Source organism: Mustela nivalis (genome assembly GCF_964662115.1).
Source record: "Mustela nivalis genome assembly, chromosome: 1".
NCBI lineage: Eukaryota > Metazoa > Chordata > Mammalia > Carnivora > Mustelidae > Mustela > Mustela nivalis.
In genome coordinates, this window is record NC_139020.1 from 170,668,816 (window position 1) to 170,685,070 (window position 16,255).

General features: G+C 39.5%; 1 pseudogene across 1 annotated transcript; it reads left to right on the top strand.

The window, feature by feature from the left end:
- Positions 1 to 1,600: 1,600 nt before the first annotated feature.
- Positions 1,601 to 2,489, top strand: LOC309862008 (actin, cytoplasmic 1 pseudogene; annotated as a pseudogene). The gene is made up of 2 exons: positions 1,601 to 1,769; positions 1,854 to 2,489. The product of its transcript is annotated as an actin, cytoplasmic 1 pseudogene (transcript).
- Positions 2,490 to 16,255: the final 13,766 nt, after the last annotated feature.

Sequence of the window (16,255 nt, forward strand, 5' to 3'; positions counted from 1 at the left end):
AGCAATAAGAGAATGAAAAATCTGGCTGAAAAATGGGCAAAAGATCTGAACAGTCAGACACTTTACCGAAGAAGATACATAGTTGGCAGATAAGCAGATGAAAAGATGTGTGGCATAATATGTCATTAGGGAATTGTAAATTAAAACAGTTAGATACCACTCTTAGGATGGCAGAAATCCAGAACACTGACAATGCCAAATCCTGGTGAGGACGTAGAGCAGCAGGGACACTCACTCTTTGCTGTTGGGAATACAAAATGGTCCAGCCACTTTGGAAAATAATTTGTCATATTCGTACAAAACTAGACACACTCATACTATCTGATCCAGCAGTCGTGCTCCTTGATATTACCCAAAGGTGTTGAAAACTTATGTACACAGAACTCTGCACATGGATAGTTATCGTAGCTTTATTTATAATAGCTAAAACTTGGAAAGAAACAGTATGTGAATTCATCTTCAGTAGGTGGACTGATAATTGAATTGTGGTATATCCAGACAATGGGATGTTATTCAGCACTGAAAGGCAATGAGCTGTCAAGCTATGAAAAGAAGCATAGGAACCCTGAATACTTCTCGGAGTGAAAGAAGCCAATCTGAAAAGTTACATACTGATGATTCTCACATGACATTCTAGAAAAGAAAAAATGGTGGAGATGGTAAAAAGATCAGTGCTTACCAGAGATAGAAGTGGAAGGAGGGATGAAGAGGCAGAGCATAGAAAATTTTTAGGGCAGTGAATAAATTATTCTGTGTGATATTATAATGGTGGATACATGTCATTATACATTTGTCCAAACCCACAGAATGTAAAACACCAAGAGTGAGCTCTAATGTAAACTCTGGACTTCAGGTGATGATGATATGTCCGTGTTGGTTCATCTGTTGTTTCAGATGTATCATCCTGGTGCAGGGATGCTGTATGTGTAGGAAGTGGGAGCAGGGTGTAGATGAACTGCTCGTACTTTCCACTCAGCTTTGCTGAGAACATAAAACTACTCTAGAAGATAGAGCCTATGTAATTTAAAAAAGCTCCTCCACACCAATCCCCTCTTTCTACAGGCCCATTCATTAGATAAACTCATCTTTGGCCATTTCTCATTTCTCTTTTTAGTTATTCTGGTAGTTGTAAGATGCTTGTATCTCCATCTCTAACACTTGATTTCTCAGCTTCAGGAAGTTTCTGTTGATGCTGTGCTAAGAAAGATGAGGAATTCAGCTCATGTTTTTTATACCCCCCCCCCCCCACTCATATTGTTGGCTATAATGGTTTTACTAGCAGTTTCCTTTGTAGCCTTTAAACTATATTTTGGTATCTTAATTTTAATATATTATAGACCTTGGGATAGCAGTGGGTTTGGCTTTCCTTTTCAGTACTTCACCATTGTCATGAAAGCCACCTCAAAGATTAATAAGTATGCTGGTAGTGAGGGAGGGATGCAGTAATTCAGGGCAACATTGAGTTAAAAGAAGGAGGGGAGATGGCACTCTTAATCTTAACAATATCAATTGGAAAAGATATGAGATGCTAACACATTAAAAAAAATTAGGGATCTTAGCAGTTGGCCCATGCTCAGTGTCTTCCTGCCACTCATTTTTCATGCCCACTGCTGCCACCTCCCCCATCACACTGGAAGAGATTTCTGCGCTTATCATTGCTGATGGCTCTGGTATATATGCAAGGCGGGCTTTGCTGGGGATGATGCTCCTCCTCTCCTGGCCATGTTTCTATCCATTATTGGATAACCCCTGGGATCCAGGGCATCATGGTGGGCACGGGTCAAAAGACTCCTATGTGGACAGAGGGCCTAGAAATAGGGCATCCTGATCTTCAAGCACCCCATCAAGCCCAGCATCTTCAACAGCAAGGAGGACATGGTACCACACCTTCAACAATGAATTGCGTATGGCCCCCAACGAGTGCTCTATGCTGCTGACTGAGGCCCCTCTGCACACTAAGGCCAACCAGGATAAGATGACTCATCATGTTCAAGACCTTCAACATTCCCATCATGTATCTGACCATCCAGGTTGTGCTATCCCTGTACACGTCTGGCCGAACCACTGGTATTGTCATGGACTCTGGGAACAGGGTAACCCACACTGTGCCCATCAGTATGTGGTACTCCCTGCCCCATGCCATCCTATGTCTGGACATGGCTGGCCAGGACCTGAGGGACTACATATTGAAGTTACTCACAGAGAGCAATTATAGCTTCACCACCACAATTAAGTGGGAAATCATGTGTGACATCACCAAGAAGCTCTGCTAGGTCACCTTGCACTTTGAGCAGTAGTTGGCCACTGCAGTGTTCTCCTCGTCTCTGGAGAAGAGCTATGAGTTGCCTGATAGTCAGGTGATCACCATGGGCAAGGAGTGGTATCCCTTTCCCGAGACACTCTTCCAGCTCTCCTTTCTGGGTATGGAGTACTGTGATATCCAGGAGACCATCTGGAACTCCATCATGAATTATGACACTGACATCTGAAAGAACCTCTCCTCCAAAACAATGCCATCTCGTGGGACCACCATGTACCCAGGCATCTCAGATAGAATGCAGAAAGGGATCAAATGCTGGAGCTCAGCATGGTGAAGATCAAGGTCATTTCTTCTCCTGTAGGGGCTCCGTCCTGGCCTCACTGTCCACCTTTTAGAAGGTGTGGATCAGCAAACAGGAGTATGATGAGTCGGGCCCTTCCATTGCCCACCTCAGATGTTTCTAAGTGCCCTGCAAGCAGATATGTATCATTTGCTGCATCAGTTAATTCCTAAGTGTAGATATGCCCTGGCAAATGCATATACCTCATGCTAGCCTCATAAACTGGAATAACCTTTTGAAAAGAAATTTGTCCTTGAAGCTTGTATCTGATGTCAACACTGGATGATAGAATTGTTGCTGATTTTGACCTTGTGTTCAAAATAACTTTTCCTTTGGTATGTGTTTACTATCCTGTACATACCTTTGATTTAAACCCCTTGTACATGAGGTTCAGTCACTTCATGGGTAAAGTGAAAACATGTTTATGGAAGAGAAATCCATTCATGAGCACCCTCTGTAAGGTTGTTGATCTGCGTTGGATATTAATGTGTGAGAGCTGTGTATTCCAGGATTTCTCTAAGGCTGGCAAGATTTTTGAATCAATTGGCATTTTTATGTCTTGCTTGTCTGACAGGGTTAGGAACTCCTAAGCCTTAGGACCCATTTTCCTTTCTTATCTAGTGTTTTCCTACCGGAACTCTGTGGGTTGTTACTGCCTTGAGTTGGAAAACAGTTTGCATTTACACCTGTAAATTTACTCATCCTTTTAATTTATGTAAAGTTTTTGTACACAATTCTTTAAGAGATGACAGCAAATTTTGTTTTTCTACTGTCATGTGAGAATAAACATTAGGCTTCCAGCAATGTGTCATTGTGTGAGGAAAATAAAGCACTATAGTAAACTGGAAAAAAAAATCAGCAGATAGCTTCCTTTGCTTCTTGTTCCAACCTTCCACTTTCATAAGAAATGTGAGGGCATGAGGTATCCAAAAGAATATTATAAATCATTTTAGTTTTAGGATTTGAATATTTTCTGTAGAGTTGTATAATAGTTAATTTAGCCATTTACTGATTGATTATCCCTGAGAGCTTTTTTGGAGGCCCTAATTTCTTCTTTCTTAGTACATTTTCCCTCACTGATCTTACCTGTGGTGTTGATGATTCACAAATCTGTATCTCCTGTGTAGTCTATTAGTACTCTCCTTGAACAGTAACTCAGACTTATGAAATTCACAAATGCACTTGTCCTTTCTCTCCAGAAATACTACTTCTTCTTTTTAAAGATTTTATTTATTTATTTGACAGAGGGAAACAGTGAGAGAGGGAACACAAGCGGGGGAGTGGGAAAGGGAGAAGCAGGCTTCCCTCTGAGCAGGGAGCCCGATGCGGGGCTCCATCCCAGGACCCTGGGATCATGACCTGAGCTGAGGGCAGACATTTAACCTACTGAGCCACCCAGGTGCCCCTCTCTCCAGAACTTCTTAATCTTACACATTATAGTGAGTGGTACACTTTCAAACAATTGCTCAAGCATAACAATTGGGTCTCATCCATAACTCCATTTCCTTTATCTTCCCACATCTGGTTGGTCAAGTCCTGTTGATTCTCCCTGCTACTTTATTTATTTATTTATTTATTTACTTGACAGAGAGAGATCACAAGCAGGCAGAGAGGCAGGCAGAGAGAGAGAGAGAGGGAAGCAGGCTCCCCGCTGAGCAGAGAGCCCAATGTGGGACTCGATCCCAGGACCCTGAGATCATGACCCGAGCCGAAGGCAGCGGCTTAACCCACTGAGCCACCCAGGCGCCCCCCCCCCTTTTTTTTTTTTTAAAATACTCTCCTATTTACTTTTCTCTATCTTTACCACTGTTGTTCTGGTTTAGGTTACTGTGTTTTTCAAGTGGTTTACTGTAACAGTTTTCTGTCTGATGTCTCTGCCTCCAATCTTCCTCTCTTCAAATTTATTCATTGTGCTCAACCAGAATGATCTTTCTAAAATAAAAATTCAATCATTTTTACTCTCCTGCTTAAATCTTTAATATAAAAATGTGTGTATTATTCATGTTTCTTCAAAGAAGCAGAACCAATGAGATATAGCCAGAGAGCTACATCGGAGGAAATTTATTATAGGAATTGGCTGATAATGGTTTTGGAGGCCCCGAGGTCCCATGATCTGCTGTCTGTAAGCTAGAGAACCAGCAAAGTCTGTAATTCAGGCTATATGTAAAGGCATGAGAATCAGAGGACTGATGGTCTAAGTTCCTGAATCCAAAAGCCCAAGAACCATGAGCAGTGATGAATTAGTGCAGGAAAGATCAGTGTCTCAGCTCAAGGAGAAAGGATGAATTTCTCCTTTTTCCATGTTTTTGTTATATTCAGGCCCTCAACAATTTGAATTAAGCCCACCTGCACTGGTAAGGTCCATCCACCTTACTCAGTCTAATGATTCACATGCTTATTTCTTTCATAAACACCCTCAGAGACACACCCGGAAATAATGTTTTTATCAGCCAACTGGACGTTCCTTAGCCCAGTCAAGTTGACTTGTAAAATTAATCATCACAATATAGAGATGTCTAATATCATTATCATCTATATCTATATACCGTCTGTCTGCCCACCTGTCTATCCATACACACACATACACCTACACACAAACATGCCCTTGATGACATGTGCCTACAGATTTCATTAGTCTCCTCTTGCTAGAAGAATTTCTTTTTAAAATTTTATTTATTTTAAAAAATATTTTATTTATTTATTTAGAAGAAAAATTGAGAGAGAGAGAGAGAGAGAGAGAGAGAGAGAGAGAAAGCGTGCGCGCGCATGAGCAGTGGGGAGGGGCAAATGGAGAGGGAAAAGCAGACTCCCCATTGAGCAGGGTGCCTGATGCAGGGCTCAGTTCCAGGACCCTGAGATTATGACCTTAGCCGAAGGTAGGCACTTAACCAACTGAGCAAACCATGTGACCCAGAATTTCTTTTCCTTGATTATGCCATGCTCTCTTGTGCTTCTAGAATGTCACACAGTTTATTTCTTTTGCCTGGACGATTCCTCCTATCCCTCTTTAACTGGTAACTCATTCTCATCTTTTGTGTCTTAACTTGGCTTATGTATCTTTTCTCCTTGAATCCTTCCTTTATCACTGATGTCTGGGATAGGTATCATTCATAGGTCCTCCCAGGGAAATGTTTTTGCTTATTCCATCAGGATTATTATGATATGTAGTAATTCTTTTATTTTTTAAAAAATATTTTATTTATTTATTTGACAGAGATCACAAGTAGGTAGAGAGGCAGGCAGAGAGAGAGGAGGAAGTAGGCTCCCCGCTGAGCCGAGAGCCCGATTTGGGGCTTGATCCCAGGACCCTGAGACCATGACCTGAGCCGAAGGCAGAGGCCCAACCCACTGAGCCACCCAGGTGCCCCTGATGTGTAGTAATTCTTGTTTGCATATTTGATCCCAGCAGGCTGAGTTCTGTACATATGTAAATATACACAAGCATTATACACATGTATATTGAATGAATATGTGAGTGAACTTGAAAAATGGAAAGCTTCTATCCAGCATCTACATAAACTTTGGTGTTAAAAAGAAGTCTGTAAAGGGAAAAAATAAAAGCAAGAACATGAAAGAAAACATTTAATACCAGAAGGTAATGTTTCTAATCATTGCTTCTACTTGAAGTGAGAAAGACATGGAATAATTCATGTTCCCTTTGATCTTTGATAAATTGGTTCTTTTCCCAGAATGTTAATTCATAAAATAGAAATACTTAATCATTAAAAATTATTCACTTTTGGTTTGACCCATAATTTTTTTTTTTTTTTTTTTTTGCATTCCTTTGGTAACTATTGGTGCCTATCTTATTCTAGGAGCCATTGTAGCAATTGGGGTGTTTTCAGGAAGAAGTAAAGAGATCCATAAAATGTTGAGAAAAATGAATAGTGGAAATAGGATTGAAATTTTTTCCCCTTTTTTAAATTGAAGTAAAATAAACAGATAACATTACATTAGTTTCAGGTATACAAAATAATGATTCAATATTTGTATACATTGTGAAGTATATACTTTGTGAAGTGGTCACCTGAACAAGTCTAGTTACCATTTGTCCTCAGAAAGTTACAAAGAATTGTTTGTCTGGTGATGAGATCCTTCAAGATATACTTTCTTAGCAACTTTCAAATATGCAATGCAATATTTTTAACTGTAACCCTTATACTGTACATTACATTCCTATGACTTTCTTATTTTATAAGTGGAATTTTGTACCTCTTGGTTTCCTTTTGCCTATTGCCCCAACTCCTCTCCCATTGCCCCAACTCCCCTCCTCTTTGTCAAACACCTATCTGTTCTATGAGTTTTGTTTTGTTTGTTCACTTGCTTTTTTTAGATTCTACCTGTAAGTGAAATCACACAGTATTTGTTTATTTCTGCCTGATTAATTTAGCATAATACCCTCAAAGTCTATCCACGTTGTCACAAATGGCAAATTTCATTCTTTTTAATGCCTGAGTAGTAGTCCATTGTGTATATGTATGTGTATATCTATGCATATGTGTATATGTATGTGTATATATGTATATGTATAATATATATGTTGTTTCCATATCTTGGCTATTATAAGTAATGGTGTAATGAACATAGGGATACCTATATCTTTTTAAATTAGTATTTTTATTTTCTTAAGATAAATACCCAGAAGTATAATTGCTGAATCATATGATAGTGGTATACTGTCTCCATACTGTTTTCCACAGTGGCTGCACCAATTTATAGTCCCACCAATAGTGCATGAGGGTTCCCTTTTCTCCATATCCTTGCCAACACTTTTTAATTTCCTGTCTTTTTAATAGTAGATATTCTGACAGTTGTGAGATACTGTGATTTTTTTAATCATAATTTTTCACTTCCCTATTGATTAGTGATATTGAGCATCTTTTCATATGTATTGGCTGTCTGTATGTCCCCTTTGGAAAATGTCTATTTAGATTTTCTGGCCATTTTAAAACCAGATTGTTGTTGTTGTTGTTGTTGTTTTTATATTAAGTTGTGTAAATTCTTTACATATTTAGATACTGACCCCTTATTGGGTATGTGATTTGCAAATATCTTCTCCCATTTATTAGGATGCCTTTTCATTTTCTTGATGGTTTCCCTCGTTGTACAGAAACTTTTTAGTTTGATGTAGTCCCAATTTGTGTATTGTTGCTTTTGTTGCCATTTTCTTTGGAGTCAGATCCAAAAAAATACCACCAAGAGCAATGTCAAGGAGCTATTTTTAGGAGTTTTATGATTTCAGGTCTTACCTTCAGGTCTTTAATCTGTTTCCAGTTAGCTTTTGTGTATGATGAAAGGTAGTATTCCAGTTTTATCCTTTTGCATATGGCTGTCCAGCTTTCCCATCACCTTGTATTGAAAAGATTGTCCTTTATTCATTGTATATTCTTTCTCCTTTGTAATAAATTAGTTGGCCATATGTTCATGGGTTTATTTCTTTTTTCTTTTCTTTTCTTTTTTTTTTTTTAAGATTTTATTTATTTATTTGACAGAGATCACAAGTAGGCAGAGAGGCAGGCAGAGAGAGAGGGGGAAGCAGGCTCCCCGCCAAGCCGAGAGCCCGATTCAGGGCTCCACCCCAGGACCCTGAGATCATGACCTGAGCTGAAGGCAGAGGGTTTAACCCACTGAGCCATCCAGGAATCCCTTCTTGGGTTTATTTCTGAGGTCTCTGTTCTGTTCTGTTGATCTCTAGGCTTGTTTTATGCCAATAGCTTCCTGTTTTGATTACTATGGCTTTGTAATATAATCTGAATCTGGGAGCATGATGCTTCCAGCTTTGTTTTTTCTTAAGATTACTTTGGCTATTCATTCTTTTGTGGTTCTATATGAATTTTAGAATTGTAAGTTATCTTTATATGAAAAATGCCATTGGAATTTTTAAAAATTTTTTTGTTTTTTATTTTTTATAAACATATAATATATTTTTATCCCCAGGGGTACAGGTCTGTGAATCGCCAGGTTTACACATTTCACAGCACTCACCAAAGCACATACCCTCCCCAATGTCCATAATCCCACCCCCTTTCTCCCAACCCCCCTCCCCCCAGCAGACCTCAGTTTGTTTTGTGAGATTAAAAGTCACTTATGGTTTGTCTCCCTCCCAGTCCCATCTTGTTTCTGATAGAGATTGCATTGAATCTGTACATTGCTTTGGATAATATGGACATTTTAACAATATTGATTCTTATCTTTTCATTTGTTTGTTTCTCCTTCAGTATCTTTCATCAGTATCTTACATTTTTCAGTGTAGATGTCTTTCACCTCCTTGGCTAAATTTTATAAATAGGTATTTATTCTTTTGGATGCAGTTGTAAATGGGATTGTTTTCTTAATTTCTCTTTCTGAGAGTTTGTATGTAAAAACATAACAGATTTTTTTGTATATTGATTTTATACTCTGCAACTTTACCAGATTTGTTTATTTGTTCCAACAGGTTTTATTGTAGAGTCTTCAGGGCTGCTATATTAAAAATCATAAGTACAAATAGTGATGGCTTCACTTTTTCCTTTCCAATTTGGATGTCTTTTGTTTCTTTTTCCTTGCTCTGTATAGGATTTTCAGTACTGTGTTGAATTAAAGTGATGAGAGTGGTACCCTTGTTTTGTTTTTGGTCTTAAAGGAAAACTTTTAGCTTTTTATCATTGAGTATGATGTTAACTGTGGGCTTGTCATATATGATCTTTATTATGGTGAGGTACATTCTGTGTTTACATATCTTGTTCAGAGTTTTTATTGTAAGTGGATGTTGAAGTTTATGAGTTGGTTTTCTTCATCTGTTGAGGTGTTCATATGATTTTTGTCCTTCATTTCACTTGTGTGAATCTGAAGCAGACTCTGTGCTGAGCACAGAGGCTGACTTGGGGCTCAGTTCCACAGCCATGAGATCATGACCCGAGTCCAAACCAAGAGTTGGAAGCTTAGCCAACTGAGCCACCCAGGTGGGCCCAGGCAGAATATTCCTAATTGGAAAATTTTTTCTTTCAGCATTTTAAATATAACATGCCACCCTTTCCTGGTCTGCAAAGTTTCTGCTGAAAAATCTGTTCAGAGCCTTATAGAGGTTTCTTTGTAGTAACAAGTTGCTTCCTCTTGCTGCTTTTAAGATTCTCTGTTTATCTTTAATGTTTGGCATTTTAATTATAATGTGTCTTGGTGTGGGTCACTTTGTGTTCATCTTGTTTAGAATTATCTGGGCTTGCCATATCTTGAGGTTGATTCCTTCTCCAGGTTGGGGAAACTTTCAGCCACTATTTCTTCCAATACATTTTCTGCTCCTTTGTGTCCTTTCCTTCTGAGATCCCTATAACATGAATGTTACTTCACTTGTACCAGTTTCTCAGTTCATTTATTGTATTCTTCAGCTCTCTGACTTCTGTTTAGTACTTTTATATATTTTCTTATCTCTTTATTGATGTCCTTCCTATGTTCTTGCATTATTCTAATTTCATTGACATTTTTATGACCATTAGCTTGAACTCTTTATCACTTGTCTCTTTCATTAAGGTATTTTTTCTGTTAGGTTATCTTTTTTTCTTTTCATTTGGAACATGTTCCTCCGTTTCCTCATTTTACTTGACTTTCTGTGTTTGTTGCTATATATTAGGTTAAAGAGTTATCTCTTACAGTCTTGAAGGAAGGGCCTTGTATAGGGGATGAACCTTATCTTTTAATTTTGCCCTAACTCTTGTGTCTCTAATTTTTTCAGACCCATGGGGCCTGGAAATACAACTCTCCCTGGCCACTAATGCCAAGTATTCAATAGGTGTTCCAGATATGGGTTGCATTTATGTACTGTGTCTGGCAGCAGTTGTAGGAACAGTGCAGAGGGTCAGGGCACTCACTTGCCAGTGCCAGCATGCTATCATGAAAATGATACCTGCCTATGCCAGTGCCAGAAAGGGAGAGTGTGAAGTTGGTGCCCACCTTGCTGGCACTAGCAAGATAGAGGCAGAATGCCAAAAATAGTACTTGTCTGCTCTTCTGTCCTTATAGAAGACTGTAACAGGTTTCTGCCTCTTTGGCAGACACCTTAAGATCAGCAAATGAATCTCCTTCACATATGGTACAAATGCTTTTCAATCTCCTGCTTTTGTGCTGGGTCCTGGAGTGAGCAAGTTTGCACTTGAGTCCTGTAAGAGTGGAATATCCTTTCTCCACAACCGTGTATTTCTAGATTTAAGCCTGTTGGTTTTCCAAGCCCAATATTTTGGGTGCTCATCTCTTCAGTACAGGTTTCAATGGCTGGGATGCCTGATGTGAGCCAGAAACCCCTCACTCCTCAGGGAGAAACTCTTATTTCTGTGATCCCTCCTGGTTCTTCCTGCTGTGGCTTGCTGTGCCATGGGTGGTGTTTTTTGGTAAGACTGTGTCTCTGCTTCTCCTTCCTGTCTTAATGTGGTTTTGTGGTGGGGAATCTGTTCAGCTAGTTTTCAGGTTTTGTTTGTTTGTTTGTTTTTTAATCAGAGGGACTTGTTTCATATGTAGATTTGTTGTGTCCATCGGAGCACCTGAGTCCAGAATCCTCCTACACTGCCATCTTGAACTATTTCTCCCTAATTTGTAAAAGTAAGAAAACACAGAGTCACAGAGACTAAGTTCTAGAAGCTGTCAGGACCAAATGCCAGATATCTTTATTCTCAGGTTCTATGTATCCCCCCCAAAATAACACTGTGTTTCTTGTAGAAAATTATCCAAGTTCCCAGTTCAGACACCTTAGAAAAATGGCAGTAATATTTTTAGGTTAGGATGTAATCATTCTAGTACATACGGGACACTGATGAACAATAAGGATTTAATAACTAATTAGGCAGGTGTCATCTGGTTAGTACCTGGGAGAATCTGGTAATTGTTGGGGCACCTGTGGGCATACTGAAATATTTATTGGTATATCAGTGGAAACACTGGTGCTTTTATTTTGGGGAAGGCAGCAGCAATACACTGTTTTTCCCATTTATCCTTCTTTCTGGGGGCTCATTTAATATTGACTTTGGTTTATAACTCAGATTCCCACCTAACTCACCAGGCTCAGAAACTACCTCGAGAAACTTTTATAACAGCATTTCATATCTGCTCATCTGTACCCAAATAATTTTTCATGACTCAGTCGTTTTGAAACTGCAGTGTGATAGTTCAAGGTGTTATTGAATTATATACTTTATTTTAAATAATTCAGATTGGTAGTGTGTTCTGTTAATAGCCTTTTATGGATATTAAAAAACAACTACTTTTTGTACTTTTTGTAGTTTAGTAATCACTGACTGAAATGATCTGGTTTGACTACTTCCTCATGGAATAGGAAGAACAGCTTGCGATAATTACATTAAATGAAAATGTGTTATAAAAAATAGGAAAATTGCCCACTCTAGGTAAAAACCCCCTACAAGGAGTTTTATTGCTATAACTTACACATCATTGTTCAGCAGAGTAGGAAGATTTGATGTAGATGGTTTTTGAAGTGCATCAACTCACATTGACATGATAAGCCATAATGACATCCCTCATGATACCATCTGCAGATCTCAGGAAAAACACTGGCCAAGCTCCCACAGAAAGTGTAGTGTTTACTCATTGGTCTACGAAGGGTATGCTGTTGCCAAATAACCCCATTTGTGCCTCAATCTGAGGACGAGTCTTCTTAAGTCCTGATCATATTTTTGGGATTCACTATTGAAAGCCTAGCTTAGCAGAAGGTACAGATATTTGTCTTACTTAAATCCATAGGCTTTTGTTAACTGCAGCTGCATATGTGAAATTACTAAATTTGAGAGTCAGAGACTCCTGGTGAGACCTGTGCAATCTCCTGAATTTTTTACCTTTCTTTAGATAAGGGAGGAAAGGAAGGAAAATCATCTACTAACCTTGTGGGGATTAGTCCAGCTATCAAATGCTTGGACATTCTTGTTTTGAGTGCAGGTGTAGCAAACACACTGGAATCCCTTTCTGTCTAATGCACAACAGTTTGGGATATCTAAGGTAGTGAAAGTGTACCAGAGATTGTACTTTTTAGCTTGTGAGATCTTATGTGCCCTGGGATTGTCTTTATAATATCATATGACCTTGAAAATGTTATTGAATAGTCAACAAACAAATATGCATACAGGTTGTTGTTGATAACTTTCTTTTTCCTTCTTTTTTTTTTTTTGGCTGCAACCAAGCATAAATTCTTCCTCTTGTATATGGAACCTGATTTCCTTTGGGAGAACTGACCTCCATCCTTTCATTTAATGTTTCTGGGACAGTAAATTTCCAGGTGCCTGTTCCCTCCATGGAGTCTGTAGAAGACAGAGCCTTCTGCTTTGTGCTCCCAGGGGCCTGACATGTGACCTAACCCTGGCAATCAGATTCTTTTTCTCTCTTGAGTGAGTGATTTAAGGACACAAACTACAGTTGGAAATTATTTATCCTGGGAAGCAGCTGCAGTAGCTTCCTGCTCCACCTGCAACAGTGTGCTTGCTATGCTTCTGGCTTCCTAGCTCTCTGGGCTTTGCTTGGTTGCTGCATGATGCTACGCCCGTTCCTCCAGGCTCCTGTTGGTTCTATAACATTCCATCCAATATATTTGCTTTTAATTGTTAGTCAACCTCCATTGGGTTGGTATGATCAAGGCCTTTAATGTCTATATCCCAGTCTAGTGGCCTAAAATGAACTCCTTTAAAAAAAACATTTATCGGGGCGCCTGGGTGGCTCAGTGGATTGAAGCCTTTGCCTTCGGCTCGGGTCGTGATCCCAGGGTCCTGGGATTGAGCCCCACGAGCTCTGCTCGGCGGGGAGCCTGCTGCCTCCTCTCTCTCTCTCTGCTTGCCTCTCTGCCTACTTGTGATCTCTGTCTGTCAAATAAATAAATAAAATATTAAAAAAATTTATCAATGAGCGACTGGGAGTAATTTGCTGTGGACACTCACTTGTTTTAGTTACTTGTTCTGATCATTCCCATTTAATTTTTACCTATAATCTTTGCCACTTGACAGATTTAGAAACACATATATACCTTAGGCTTAATAAAACATGGGATGGATTCCTGGGTATCAAGATCCCTCTGAGAGTCAATATAATATTGATGACCATGGTGTAAAGGTAGCATGATTTTTATATCCCAGATTCCCATGTGATATACATAGTTACCTCCCATTGTCAGGATTCTCCCTTCCCAGGATAATAGCATGCACTGCTGACCTACCCCTCTGATAAATGCCGTGGTTTTCTCACAGAAAGAGCTATATGTTATCAAGATACAGTGTTGTTTTTTTTTTTTAAGGGAAGGCTGTTACACTTGCCTCTGATGGCTTATTAAGATCTCTCTTTCCCAGAACCTATCAATAAAACTGGAAAGAAAAAAGACATCTCTTCTTTGCATGTGCAAGCTGTAAAGGGCATATCAGTGGGACTGTCAGGATGGCAAACACCTCTGTGACCTGATCCTCAAAATCATCAGTTCATTTCCTTTCTTGCAGATAAAATTGTTACCTAGTTTGGGTCACAGCAAGGGATAAGGTGAGAGGTTGAAATAAAACAGCATGCTTTCTACCTGAAGGGTTGTGTTATTGGAGACAAGTTCTCTGTATTATCTTCCCCAGGCAATGGGTGATCGCATTTGAAAGCAAAAAGGGGCCTGAAAAATTGTCTATTTATAACTATCTCATTTCATTAGTGAGGAAACTGAAGTCCATAGAGGTTATGTGATGTAGCTAAGATTATATGGTTGGCCATACCACACTTCTCTTCCTTGATTTCTTGTAACAAATTCATTTTCACCTCTCAAAACTGGGTGGTGCCCAGCTATTAGCAGGCCGGCTTTCTAGCTAATTCAGGGTAGAAGGTTGTGCTTTCTCTTGTTCTCTTGCACAATAAATTATATGGGAATATCTTCTAGTTGACTTGAATCTTCTAGAAGTGAGAATATCTTTTTGATGATATTCTTTTCCCTGAGCTAGAAATTTTTTGTGGACATAAGGTTATTAAATTCTATAACTCAAATGTTGTGGTAAGTTAACTTTTGGGTACCCAAATGTCGATACAATAAGAAGTTTATATTTGGCCTTTGTACTACGTTCCTGGTACGTAGCTCCTAAAACCCTGTAATCCTTAGAGTGATCAGAGTGTCTTGTATCCTAATGAGATGACTGGTGGCTGAGGACTCCTAGATAGCTTTGGGATGAATACTGGTGCCTAGAAAGACTAAGGCATGATTAGAGGATTGGGACTTTCAGTCCAACCCATGACCTCTATGATTCATTGGTATTGATCACCAATAGCAAATGATTTACTCAATCATGGCTACATAGTGAAACTTCTATGAAAAGTCCTAAATGACAGGGTTTGGAAAGCTTCTGGTGTGTGTGTGTGTGTGTGTGTGTGTGTGTGTGTGAGTGAGCACACTGGGGAGCTGGGAGGATGGCATACTTGGAAGGGTATGGAAAATCTGAACCTCCTCCCCACCTTGCCCTATGCATCTCTTTCATCTGGCTGTTCCTGATCTGTATCCTTTATAATAAACCAGTAAATTTAAGTAGAGTCTTGCCCTGAGTTCTTTGAGCTATTTGAGCAAATTATCAAACCTGAAATGGGGTGTCATGAGAATCCTCAACTTTGTAGCCATGTCAGACAGAAGCATGGGTACCATGGGCACCAAAAACTTGGAACCGGCATCTGAAGCAAGGGCAGTCTTGTGGGATTGAGCTCCTGAACATATGGAGTCTGATGCCAACTCTGCACAGTTCGTGTCAGAGTTGAATTGTAGGCCACCCAGCTGATATTTAGAGAGGTGGAGAATTGGTTGGTGTGAAGAAAAAACCCCACCCATTTGGTGTCAGAAGTGTTGTGAGTAGAAATAGTACAGACCAAGTCTCATTTGTAATGCTCTAGGGAAGTGTTTTTTGTTTTTCTTTTTTTTAAATTAATTATTTATTTCCCACCCCTCACCATAGTCGAGGGAAGTTTTGATCTAAAAAAAAAAAAAGAAAAAAATTCCCATGAGAAATCTTTATAAAATGAAGATTCTTTTGATATTATTAATCCTCTTCAACTAATTGGAGTGCCTGGGTGGCTCAGTGGGTTAAGCCTCTGACTTGACTTGGCTCAGGTCATGATCTCAGGGTCATGATGATGAGGGAGCAGGAGGCTGGCTGAGGATGGAGCAGGGGCTGGCGCCTTGCACACCCTCTCCACCCACTCCCCTTGGTAATATGTGTGACATTCCACAGGCACCCCTGACTGCCCTAAAAGAAGAGCAAATGGTTATCTTGCAGAGATCACAGTCCTGCAAGGCAGGAGTCTCTCTTGGTTTACAAATGTCCTTGAGATTTACAACAAAGAAGTTATCTTATCAATAGCCCAATTTCCAAAGACACATAACTCAGTTCCTCAAGCCCTAACGTCACCCTCCCCTCCATAAAAAACCGAAGGAGGCGGAGGTAGAAAGAAAAATAAATGAAGTTAAATTTCTTCTAAACCTAAATCTCACTAACAAGGATGTTTGATAGCAGGAATGTAACATTCCACCAGGAGACTCCCAATTGTCTTTATGTTAGTGCCTCATTAGAGGGAAAGTGGCCTTGGCTTGATAGTAACCAGGCCTTCAATATCCTGACAGTCTTCTTTACCCCAATAGTCCTTCTGAATGCCCCTTTGTCCTCACCTACCCAACTCCTGTGTAT